Raw genomic sequence first — 13,091 nt, 5'->3', positions numbered from 1 at the left:
CTGAGAAACTTGAGCCCTTGTTAAGGCCAAGAACCAGAAAGAAGCTTCTAGATCTCCTGTTATGGGCCTCAACCTATGATGATTATTTTTATTTGAATCATCGTTATTTAACTCTCCTTAGGCTTCTCTGAGATTGTCTTTCCAAATATTTTGCTTTCTTTTTTTCACCAAGAAGTGTCCTTATTTGTAAATGAAATAATATTAACTAATAAAATGTGTCTCAGAGCCACTCTGACATGGGCTGGGTATACTGGCTTTATATTCTATTGGGCCTGGCTCTTTCTGGAGCATAATGTGAGCATGCCCAGGTTAGAGTTGGGGATGGGAGCACAGGCAGAAAGAAGCCAGGAGGCCCTAGTGGTGCCATCCTGCCCACCTTCAGTGAGTATGACTAGACTTTACCATAATCTGAATTTATTTTTATGCTAGTCCTGGGGCTTGAACTCAGGGCCTACATGTTGTCCCTTAGCTGTCTTGCTCAAGGCTGGTGCTCTTCCACTTGAGCCATGGATTTTCCTGCATGGGACAGTTTCCAATCAGGATCCTCACATCTCAGCCTCCTGAGTAGCTAGAATTACAGGTATGAAGTACAAACATCCAGCCATGCCCTAAATTTGAGGGTCTTGTCAGCTCAGACCCAAAGAGGCCCAGTGACAACAATCTAAATCTCTTCCTTCAAATCCACATTTTCAGAATTCACTTTAGAAATCCATACTGGTCTGGAAGCAATGCTGTTCTCTCCTATGGGACTAAGCAAGAAGCTAGGACAACATGCATTCTAGGTACATTATAAATTTAATTAGCTTGTTCAAGAATATCTCCATGGGGAAAAATCCCGAACTCATTCTACGAAGCTAATATCATACTCATCCCCAAACCAGGCAAAGATCCAACAAAAAAAGAGAACTACAGACCAATATCACTAATGAACACAGATGCAAAGCTCCTCAATAAAATATTAGCTAACAGGATCCAGAAAGTGATCAAGAATATCATACATCATGACCAAGTAGGCTTCATCCCTCAGTCACAAGGATGGTTCAACATCCGTAAATCAATCAATGTAATTCACCACATAAACAGAACTAAAATCAAGAATCACATTGTTATCTCAGTCGATGCCCAAAAAGCCTTTGACAAAATACAACATCCATACCTATTAAAAGCTTTGGAGAGAACAGGAATAGATGGAACATTCCTCAAAACAATAAAAGCCATATACAACAGACCAACTGCTAATATCATATTAAATGGAGAGAAACTTAAATCATTCCCCCTAAACACAGGAACAAGACAAGGATGCCCACTCTCCCCACTTCTGTTCAACATAGTACTGGAATCCCTAGCCATAGCAATAAGGCAAGAGGAGGACATCAAAGGGATCCACATCGGCAAGGAAGAAATCAAGTTATCCCTATTCGCAGACGACATGATCTTATATCTCAAGGACCCAAAAAACTCAGTACCCAAACTCCTACATCTAATAAACCAATTTGGCAAAGTAGCAGGATACAAAATCAATCCACAAAAGTCAGCAGCTTTTCTGTACACCAGCAATAGACAAACAGAAAAGGAAATTATGGAAACGATTCCATTTACAGTAGCCAAAAAAAGAATAAAGTACCTAGGGATCAACTTAACCAAGGACGTGACGGACCTATTCAATGAAAACTACAAAAATCTAATAAGGGAAATCAAAGAAGACACAAGGAGATGGAAAGACCTCCCATGCTCATGGGTAGGCAGAATCAATATAGTGAAAATGGCCATACTGCCCAAATTGTTATACAAATTCAATGCAATACCTATCAAAATCCCAGCCACATTCTTCACTGAAATAGAGAAACCAATCCATAAGTTCATATGGAACAGCAAAAAACCTAGAATAGCCAAAGCAATTCTAGGCAAAAAACATAGTGCAGGAGGTATCACCATACCAGACTTCAAGCTCTACTACAAGGCCATCATAACAAAAACAGCATGGTATTGGTATAAAAACAGATCGGAAGACCAGTGGATTAGAATTGAAGACCCAGAAATAAAACCGCACTCTTACAGCCAACTGATATTCGACAAAGGAGCTAAAGACATACAATGGAATAAACATAGCCTCTTCAACTACTGGTGCTGGGAGAACTGGGCAGCCATATGCAGAAAACTCAAAGTAGACCCAAGCCTATCACCATGCACCAAGATCAACTCAAAATGGATCAAGGACCTCAACATCAGACCTGAATCCTTGAAACTACTGAAGGACAGAGTAGGAAAGACACTAGAACTTATAGGCACAGGAAGGAACTTCCTGAATAGAGTCCCAGGCGCACAACAAATAGGGGAAAGACTCAACAAATGGGACTACTACAAATTAAAAAGTTTCTGCACAGCTAAGGTCATAGCCACCAAAATAGAAAGACAGCCAACGATATGGGAAAGGATATTTACCAGCACAGCAACAGACAAAGGCCTGATATCTGTCATCTACAGAGAACTCAAAAAACTAAGCCCCTCCAAGCCCAATAAACCTATTAGGAAATGGGCAAAAGAGCTAAAGAGAGACTTCACAAGAGAAGATATAAAAATGGCAAAGAAACACATGAGGAAATGCTCAACATCCCTGCTAGTAAAGGAAATGCAAATAAAAACAACCCTGAGATACCACCTCACCCCAGTTAGAATGGCCTATACTCTGAACTCAGGAAACAACAAATGCTGGAGGGGCTGTGGGGAAAGAGGAACCCTTCTCCATTGTTGGTGGGAGTGCAAATTAGTACAGCCACTTTGGAGAACAGTATGGAGGTTTCTCAAAAAGCTCAATATAGACCTACCCTATGACCCAGCCATACCACTCCTAGGCATCTATCCTAAACAGCAAAACCCAAGATATCAAAAGGACATTTGTACTTCCATGTTTATCGCAGCACAATTCACAATAGCCAAAATTTGGAAACAACCCAGATGCCCCTCCACAGATGAATGGATCCAAAAAATATGGTACTTATACACAATGGAATACTACATAGCGATTAGGAATGGTGAAATATTGTTATTTGCAGGGAAATGGTCAGAACTCGAACAAATAATGTTGAGTGAGACAAGCCTAGAACACAGAAAACAAAGGGGCATGATCTCCCTGATATATGACTGTTAACAAAGGGAGATGGAGAGACAGTAGAGACCAAGTCTGTGAACACTGTATATGTGCTTGATACATTGTATACTGCATATGGGTCTACCTGACCTAGACAAGGGATGGGAAAACAGGTTGTAAGATATCACAAGAAATGTACACAATGCCCTACTATGTAACTGCACCCTCTTTGCACAGCACCTTGTAAAAAAAAAAAATTTATGTTCAATTGATAATAAAAAAAAAAAAAAAAAAAAAAAAAGAATATCTCCATGAATGAAAGCCACATGATTTCCAGTCTGTTTCTATGGTTTCCTTCCTCTGTTCAGATACATTAATCAACTTGTCAGTTTATTATGGATTTTGGTGCCTTTTTCCTCTTCAAATTTGAGTCCCTATTAATTTAGCTTTCATTTCACCAGTATTTAAAAAATAGAGTAAAATTATTTTGACTAGCACACAATCAGGCCTCGACATATTTAAGTAGTTTGTCACAGTGGTCTAGACTTTCATTGCTTTTTCCTTGGTTTGGATGACTTCCCTTGCCTTAGCTGTAATTCCCTGTCTTGTAGCAAGGTGAGTCAACCTCAGTCTGTTCTGTAAAGTGCAAGGTTACTTTAAACCTTTGTTTCTTTGCCCTGCCGGGCTCCAAAATGCACCTGGTTTCTCCTCAGGCAATTATATCCTTGTGTCTTTATTTAGTTGATTGTTGGAAAGCACAGCACCCCATACCCCTGTCATTTTAAGGCACTAAGCCATTATTTAATACTGCTTCAAAGGGATGCAGTCATCAATCCATGTGTCCTTGGGCTGTTCAGCCCCCTCCCCAGCATGACAGAGGTGGGCACAATGCTGTTATTATAGCATCACTGGCATAAGCCCTTGTTTGCTGAATGTCAAGGGGACATAGAGATTAAAGATGAGCTTTTGCCTGGGTTGTTCAATCCAAGATCTCTCATTGGCTATAAGATCTTGGTCTGCTTTCTAACTTCTCTAAGTCTCCAATTTCTCACTTATAAAATGAGAGTAATGAAGATCTATTTTGTAAGATTGCTGTGAGGTTCAGAGGAAAAGACACAGAGACCTCTTGGCATAGAATAATCCCGCCATTAACAATATTTACTGCTACCTTTAATATTTTCAGCCAAAATTTGAATCTTGAATGTTCCCCATAGATCCAGATGTTAATGGTTTGGTTCTCTAAGTGCTATTGGACATGATAGAACTTTTGGGAGGAGGGGCTTGGAGGGAGGTAGTTAGGTCATTGGAGGTGTGTCCTTGAAAGGAACTGTGGGACTATTTTCTTCTTGTGCTTCCTGTCCATGAGTAGTAGATATATTTCTGCCCTTGTTGTTCCTTACCCTATCAGAGACTAAGAGCAATGGCTCTGGCTGGCCATTGACTAAAATACGTCTAAACCCGTGATATAACCATTTTATCTTTATAAGTTAATTATGTCAGGTATATTGTGGTAGTGACAGAAGGCTCCCGTCCCCCTCCTGTTACAGGCTCCCTATCCCTAGGATTTTTTTCTTGTTGTTGTTGTTCTTGTTGGCAGTTGTTGATTTTCTTTTCTGTTCTAGCTTAGTTTTTTTTTATTTTGTTTTGTTTTTGAGGTAGGGCTCTGCTATGGAGCTGAGGATGTCTTCAAAGTAACAACCCTGCCTTTTCAGTGCCTAGGTTCCAGACATGTACCACACTATACTCGTTTGACTTCTTCTTCTTTAAAAAACAAAACAAATAAATAAACCTGAAGTACTTACTAGGTGCCAGCTATTTAGTTAAATGCTCCTCATGCACACTGTTTGGTTTTGTTCTCACAGTGACTCTGAGAGGAAGATTCTTTTATCCCTATGTGGCAAAGAAGCCCTGGGAACCAAAGGCTGAAGCATTTTCTAATGTTGCACAACTACCCAGAGATAGGATGGAGATTCAGCTCTGGTCTTCACTCAGGCACTCAGATCTTTTATTTTTGATTTAACTTTTGAAGAAGTTCCAATCATAGTCGCTGTTCTGAGGGAAAGAACCATGTGTGGAATTTTTTTTTTTGAAATTCCCATGGTGCCAGGAAAAACTGATAAATAATTGTTGATTGATCCCAAGGCCTTGACATCAGCTGACCAGTCTTATGACAAGCTTTTCTCTTTGAGAACCTTCAAAGAGAAGGTTGGCTTCAGGACACAGAGATGAAAGCAGTATTATGCTTGAGGATAAAATTGGGCATCGAGTCTGTAACCCTGTTTTGCCAGTAACAGTGAACATGAGTCAAGTTCATAGTTAAGGTTCTTAATACTTTTTAACCTTCTGTGCCCTGTATTCACAGAGACAGGCAGTCAGCATGGATTAAAGGAGCCCCAATCAACTCCTCCCTCTTAATATTTGGTCACTGCACTGAAGTGGGCTGCCAGGTACGGAAGATTAACGCGTCTGGATTATCTGCCTGGGCAGATTAGCTGGCCCAAGGTGGAGCAGCTGAGTGTCCTTTAGCTGAGAGGAGCTCATTGTAGGTCAGCCCAGTGGAAAGTTCTATACAAGCTAGGGGTCTTGAAAGAATTTTGTTTTCTGTCGTCTTGAGTGAATCTAGTCTTTTCTCACTACATAAGAGATGTGTGGCTTAAGCACAAGGAATGGATTGTCTCACACCTAGGGAGGCTAGAAGTCCATACTGAAGGGACTGGCAGGATTAGTGTCTTCTGATGCTTCTCAGCTTGCAGATGGCTGCTTCTCCCTGTGTTCTCACAGTCATTTTGCTGTCTCCTTGGATAAGGATACCAGTCATACTGGATGTGAGCCATTGTGATGACCTCACTTAACTTCATTACCTTTGTAAAGGTTTCTGTCTCCAATTAAAGTCAAAACCTGAGTTAGGACTAAACATAGCTACTGTCTACTCTGCTATCACCCTGCCCAGCACTGGGATCCCTGGCTTCACCACGTGACCTCTTGCAGCTCCTTGAGTGTGTCCCACTGGTCCCCAAATGAAAGTTTATACACAAGCCCCTTTCCTTCAGCCCACTCCACCCAGCAGTAATGAGAGACCTGCATCCATGACATTGCCAAATACCATAGTTACTTCTGGTATAGTTATGATAAGCACTCTTTGGGATACAATGTGTCTCTATCATGGGCTGCATTGTGTTCCTCATCTGTCCCACAATAAAAATCAATATGCTTAAGTGTAGCAATTTTTTTAATCTGTATGATGCACATATACTATGTATGGTATATATGCATATATATATGCTATCTTATCATATATTCCTATGTGCATGGAAGTATGTATGTAGTAGGATATATATGTAGTAGGACTTGTAGGGGCTACATGTGTGGTAGCACAGTCAGTGAGGTTCTGGGCCACCCTCTTTGCTGTTCACAAGCTGTCATTATGGCCTACACATGATTTGGCATCTCTGCCAACTCCACAGCATTGCAGTCTTCTTAGAGCCTCTCATCTGCCGAGTTCACCTCATTTTGCAGTAATGACAGCCCCAGGAAAAGCACAGATTGGATTAGCACAAGGCACTGTTATTTCAGCACCCTGGAGATTCACAGCTGTGATTCACAGCTGTGAAAAGCTGGTTCGCTTTCTTTAAATCAGCAACGACCTCAACAAACGAACCCTAATGCCCAGGAAATTTAGCTGGAGTCACTGCTCTGCAAACAGAAAGGCAAAGGACAGAATGAAAATTTTATGGTTCCCAAGAGCTGAAACTGCAAGCCAGGATTTATTGATTTGTCCATGTAGCCCTCTAGAGCTCACATTTCTCACGGAAATTGCCAAATTGTTTAAATGCAAATGCTCTAGCTATCTCACTCTCCCTGGAGAGTTCAGCTTTACCAAGAGACTGAAGTTTGTGGATCCATTCCTCATGGAACAATGTCAAGTCAAAGTTTAAAGTGCAATGCATTTTGGGGGTCCCTAAGAGGAGTGAGGTACAGTATGGAATTCTTCAAGAGATGCTTGAAGACTTCATGAAGGAAGTGGAACTGCGAGTCAAGTGGCAGAGTGTTAGCCTTGAGCAAAAAACTCAAGGACAGCAACCCAGACCCTGAGTTTAAGCCTATGACGGAGCAAGAGAGAGAGAGAGAGAGAGAGAGAGAGAGAGAGAGAGAGAGAGAGAGAGAGAGAGAGAGAGAGAGAGAGAGAGAGAGAGAGAGAGATTGTCATAGAGCAAATGGGAAGTCATATATTCCCAGCAGTCCATTATAAACATGTAGAAGAAGCTGAAAGTATGAATAAGCAGATGGGGAGAGATCAATTCTGATATTACATGGATAGCAGTCAATGAAGCCTTATTTCCTTCAGGAAAACATGGCAGCAAGTGGCTGTAGGCATTCATACACAGTAAGACCAAAGGATAACACTCTCAGGGGAGGCACACAAAGGTGCAAGGCCTATGTGCCTCAGATCATATAAAATAATATTTGTAGAAAAGCACTCCAGGGGCCTGGGAATATGGCCTAGTGGCAAGAGTACTTGCCTCAAAAAGCACTCCAGGGTATGGAAACAAGAGGTTTGTTGTTATTTTGTTTTGCTTTTTTGGTGGTCTGTTTTGTTCATTTAATATGTCTTTTGGGAGGGTAAGAGGGGCTGTAGGGTAAGAGGGACAAAGGGTGAACAATTATAGCATAGTGGTACTCATGTGACACTATGTTGGAAATAAACTCTACAACTTGTGAGTATAGATGGGAGGGGAAAACTGGGAGACAGCCAGGGAAGCAGTGACATTGTCCAACATGAAATGTGTCCATGACCTGACTTACATAACTGTTACCCTTCTGTATATCACCCTTATAATAGCAGTTTTAAAAAAGTTTGGGGAATATAAAAGAAAATATGGCAAGTAGGTCTTCTGAGACCTTATTACTTCCTTCACATGGGGCAGCCCTTTAGGGGATATTCTGAGGGGCAGTGTAAGAGGGGTCTACCAAGGGAAATACTTTGACTAAGGGATGGGGACAGGAGAGGAGGATCAAGCCTCAAGAGGAAAAGCTGTACACAGATGTTAAAATGATAAGGATACTGAAGAAGGAAAGATCCAGCCTCTAATTAATCCAGAACAGTTCATATGAAGTGGTCTAAAGCTAAAGGGTAGAAATACTGTTAGAAAGGTGGTGTTTAAAACAACACATTGGGGGCGGGGGAGGTGGCTTAGTGGTAGAGTACATGCCTATCATACACGAAGCCCTGGGTTTGATTCCTCAGTTCCATATACACAGAAAAAGCTGGAAGTAGGGCTGTGGCTCAAGTGGTAGAGTGCTAGCCTTGAGCTGAAGAGCTCAGGGACAGCACCCAGGTCCCTGAGTTCAAGCCCGGGAATTGGCAACACACACACAAATAAACAACGCATTGGCCACAATGGTGAAATGGTAGGATGGTTTACTTATTTATGGACGTTAACTTTTATTCAGGTACTAATAATTTGATTTTGCCACAGACAGTTTAACATTCTTTGTTGTGTGTTTCATTATTCATTTGTACTTACTTTCTGAAACTATTAAATAGTTTTAGATTTCATCCCTTTATTATGTTTTGTTTCTTATTTGCTTTCAATTATCATGACTTACTCAGTAGTCAAGGTTTTCATAAATTCTTAAAAGTTTACATTTACACCATTTGAGAAGCTAAGTCAGCAGGATCTTGAGTTTGAGGCTACCCTGGGCTAGATTCTATCTCAAAGGGAAAATGAATACATTTAGCTGTTAGTGAATTGTTCATCTAAAAAAATGATTGAAAAATTGGTATTTTTAACCATATACTATACCCTCATGCAGATTTTTGTGTCATTTAAAACTGTTGATGACATATAAAAGTAATTTTGTCCACTGTTTGTGAACTCACTTTTAATTAGTAAGAAACCAATATATAGGTGGGGTAGAAGAAACACGTATCAGTTCCAAGGCACAGTTAAGTCCAATTAACACTGTATCACCAATTAACCACCAGAAAACCAAAAATGGAGTTGTGGCTCAAAGTGGTAGAATGCTACTCGAGCAAAAGAGCTCAGGAACAGAGCCCAGTCCCTGAGTTTCAAGCCTCAGGAACCAAAAATGTTAGTGCTTTTAACAAGGGTGGCTTGCAAATTTGTGCAAAGTAACGTAGGCAACTGTTATTTTAGTTCATGTGTCAGAGGGGTTATCTCTAGTAAGCTCATGGGAAGCTAATAATGGAGGACTTCCAAAGTTATTGATGCTTAACTTAATTTAGAGCAAGTGAAGCTTGAGGGCTTACTTAAGAGATTTTTTTTTTTCCCTTGCCATCACAAACCCTACTGGTTTCAGCTACGTTTAGTCATATGGGATTCCTTTTCTGTAAACATTCTTGTTTCATGGCCTAATCTGGTGTGTTATGCTAGGATAAAGATGTTGAAAACATGCTTTTAATGGTTAACAAAAGCCCAGCATTTATTTGCCTTTTGTCCTCTTGAGGTTGTCCCTGCCAATCTCAAGGGTATCATTAGTCACTTCATCCATCAGAATTGCACTTTGAGGGAAATAATGTTTAGTTTTATGAATTAAATAAGACATTGTATTTATGCTTAGTAGATGCCCTGTATACCTATTTTCCTTCTTTCACTACAAAAGCAGCTACTTCATTACTTTCCCTTTTGCTCCCATGATTCAAGTGTTCTAACATTTGAGTGGTTTGGGAAAGACCCCTAAGATGAAATTAGATGTGCAGGGGATTGGGGGGAGGTTCCAGACATCACTCAGACTGTAATGCTAGCTTCACACTAGGGAAAGAAGAGCAGAAAGGAGGGGATGGAGATTAGGAGGAGCTGGAGAGTTTAGTACAGTTGTGTTACAAGTGTTGGCCAGGAAATGGGGAGTAAAGATTTCTCTGGAGAGGATCCTCCTCCCGGTAGAAGAGATCTGGATTTATAATCCTACTCTGTGCAGACATGGCCAAGGATCAGCCCAAAGAGAACATGGCTTTTGTCTTTTTTATTATTTATTTATTTATTTTATTATATTATAGAGATGATATATGGAAGTAGTACAGTTACAAGAGTCAGGTAATGAGTGCATTTCCTTTTGTAAAGTGTTTTCTGATTCCTCATTCTCTCCCAATCCCTCTCTCCCATCTCCACTCATGAGTTGTACAGTTCACTTTCATCTGTGTCCATTGAGCTCCATTGTTACACTTTTTCACCCCTTTTTCCTCGAGTTCTGTACCCCCTCCTCCCAGCCCTTCCAAAGATGTATAATTGAATACACCATACATACGGTGAAGAAGACAACATCATCAAAAATGAAAAACTAAAAAAAGAAAGAAAAATGGAGGTATCTTTAAAAAAAGAAAGAAAAGGAAAGGTCTCTTGTTTCCATATCTTGGAGTTCATTTCAATATGTGTATTATTTTATATAAAGGCACTTTTATATAGAGGCACTTAGGCATTGTGCCTTTGTATTTCACTCCTTAGAGTACCCTCTTTTGGTCTTGCTGTGTATATCTAGAATCTTGTGTAATTTATCATATCCAGGTGTATTTTAAATCTAATTTTCACATATCAGAGAGAACAGAGAACATAGCTTTTCAAGAGCTACTTTGCATCAGGAAGCAGTGGTTGACTGCCAATTATGTTGCCTGCATCAGGTTCCCTGGCAAAGAGAGAATTGAGCCACACATTTTCAGTAGTCACTAGGGATGGAGGAGGTCCCCCCAAATGTATAGAAAAAACTATTATAATAACAACTCATTATTGTCTGAAATGATTTTTTCTTTGATTTCATGTTATAACTAAAACCAAAACTTCAATTGCCGAACAAAATAAACTGGTGCTAAGTCCTGCTGGACAGATTGCATTTTTTTCCCCTTCAGCAACATAACCAATAGGTGGGAAAAGCCTCCCACATAGTAAATTTGAAGTAGCCCAGAAGCTATGATCTGAGAATTGAGGGCTGCATGGCACACTCAGGGTTAATTCCAAGTACTTTGGATGAGAGTGCAAAGGGTCTCAAACAGAGAAGTTTCTATCACTGAGTGAATTGAGTCTGGTAATTAATTCTCTTCTTTAAAGGCACGGAATAAGAAGTTTGCTGAGGCCCTGAGCACACACCAAGATTGACGGACTTGGGGATTAGTGGATTGGGGCTTAAGGAGATTTTTGGAAGGAAAACCTATTTTTGTTTTTCATGCCCAAAGAGACAAAAGCTTAAGGAAGAGTTAATGGGAGGATTTAGAGAGCTGGAGCTTTGTTTCCAACATTTTCTTTAGCTCAACATACTATGTTGATCTGGATGTCAGTCTTTAGACTAAAAAGGTGAATGGTCCTGTGCTTCCAGTTCTAAACTTCACATGGTAGATCTGCATGTTCAAACATACATACATACATACATCTGCTGTTCAAACATACAGCACATACATGTGCTGGTCCTGGGGCTTGAACATACGACCTGGGTATTGTCCCTCAGATTTTTTTGACAAAGCTACTGATTTACCACTTGAGCCACACCTCCATTTCTGGCTTTTTGGTGATAAACTGGAGATAAGAGTCTCATGGACTTTTCTGCTTAGGCTGGCTTTGAACCATGCTCTTTAGTCTCAGCTTCCTGAATTACAAGCTTGAGGATTATAGGCATGAGCTGCCAGCACCAGGCTATGTTCAGATTTTAAATTGCTAGTGAGTGCTTGGTGTAGGTCCAAGTTCTGGGGCCTGAAGTTTACATAATTTGGTGGAGGAAGCTTTTAGAAAAAGATTAGGTAATATAAAACTACTCACAACAAGTTACAGATTGGAAACATCTGACAAGCAATACTAAATTCAGAAAAAAAGAAACAAACACCAAACCCCGAAATTTTAGTGAGCTAACCACTTCATATACAGATATAATGTCGTCTCCTTAAAAATTTTAGTTTAACTTAAACAAATGTGTGTACTGAGGCTTAAATTCAGGGCCTTGTGCTCTTGCTTGGCTTTTTGCCCAAGGCTGACACTCTGCCACTTAAGCCACACTCTACTTCCTTTACTTACATTTCTTTCCTTTTCTGGGGGTGGGGGCTCTGAGGAGTGAGTCTTGAAAATGCTGAGCACATGTTTTACCCCAACTTCCTAACTACCTGTTCTTATAGCAATAGTTTTGTGGTATCATTTTCTGTAGAGAGACTAGTCAGGGAATTCAGACTCCTCTCTGGAATTGTTGACAGCAAATATAGCTGTTTAAATCGATAGTCGGGATGAGTACAACATGTGGTTTTAGATCCTGAAGTATAGACTCTAATTATACATCATTACATATAGCATTGTATATTACAGACATAGGAATTCTTATAAACTTCCTTTTAAGTAATTCCCATTAGAAAAGAATCACACATGATACATGTATATCTCATACAGGTAATAATACTAATTATTATCAAATATTTATTATTACTTTATATTTTATATTATATCATTATATTATTATAAGATATTATTATTACTGAGTATATTTTTTTTTTTTTTTTTTTTTTTTTTTTTTTTTTTGGCCAGTCCTGGGCCTTGGACTCAGGGCCTGAGCACTGTCCCTGGCTTCTTCCTGCTCAAGGCTAGCACTCTGCCACTTGAGCTACAGCACCGCTTCTGGCCGTTTTCTGTATATGTGGTGCTGGGGAATCGAACCTAGGACCTCGTGTATCCGAGGCAGGCACTCTTGCCACTAGGCTATATCCCCAGCCCATACTGAGTATATTCTTGACAAGTACAAACTTCTATTTTTGACTTGGCATCTATGAGAACTGTCAAAATAGAACTAGGTCAACCAAAGAAACATAAACTCTAATAGTTCCCTCACTGGTAGTAATTAGCACACATCTAGGATAGCCTAGCCGAAGATCACAATAGCTCAAGAGATATGTACATATGAACACATATGATGATGCCAAGCCAAATGAATGCCAAGTTATGGAAATAAGTGGTTTATCATTGTTGTTGTTATTTTCAACATACCGTGTGAAATTATGCCCTTTTTCTTTTGTCTGTCT

The sequence above is a fragment of the Perognathus longimembris genome, chromosome 3 (genome assembly GCF_023159225.1).
Source record: "Perognathus longimembris pacificus isolate PPM17 chromosome 3, ASM2315922v1, whole genome shotgun sequence".
Classification (NCBI taxonomy): Eukaryota; Metazoa; Chordata; class Mammalia; order Rodentia; family Heteromyidae; genus Perognathus; species Perognathus longimembris.
Note: the sequence above shows the minus strand (reverse complement) of the source record.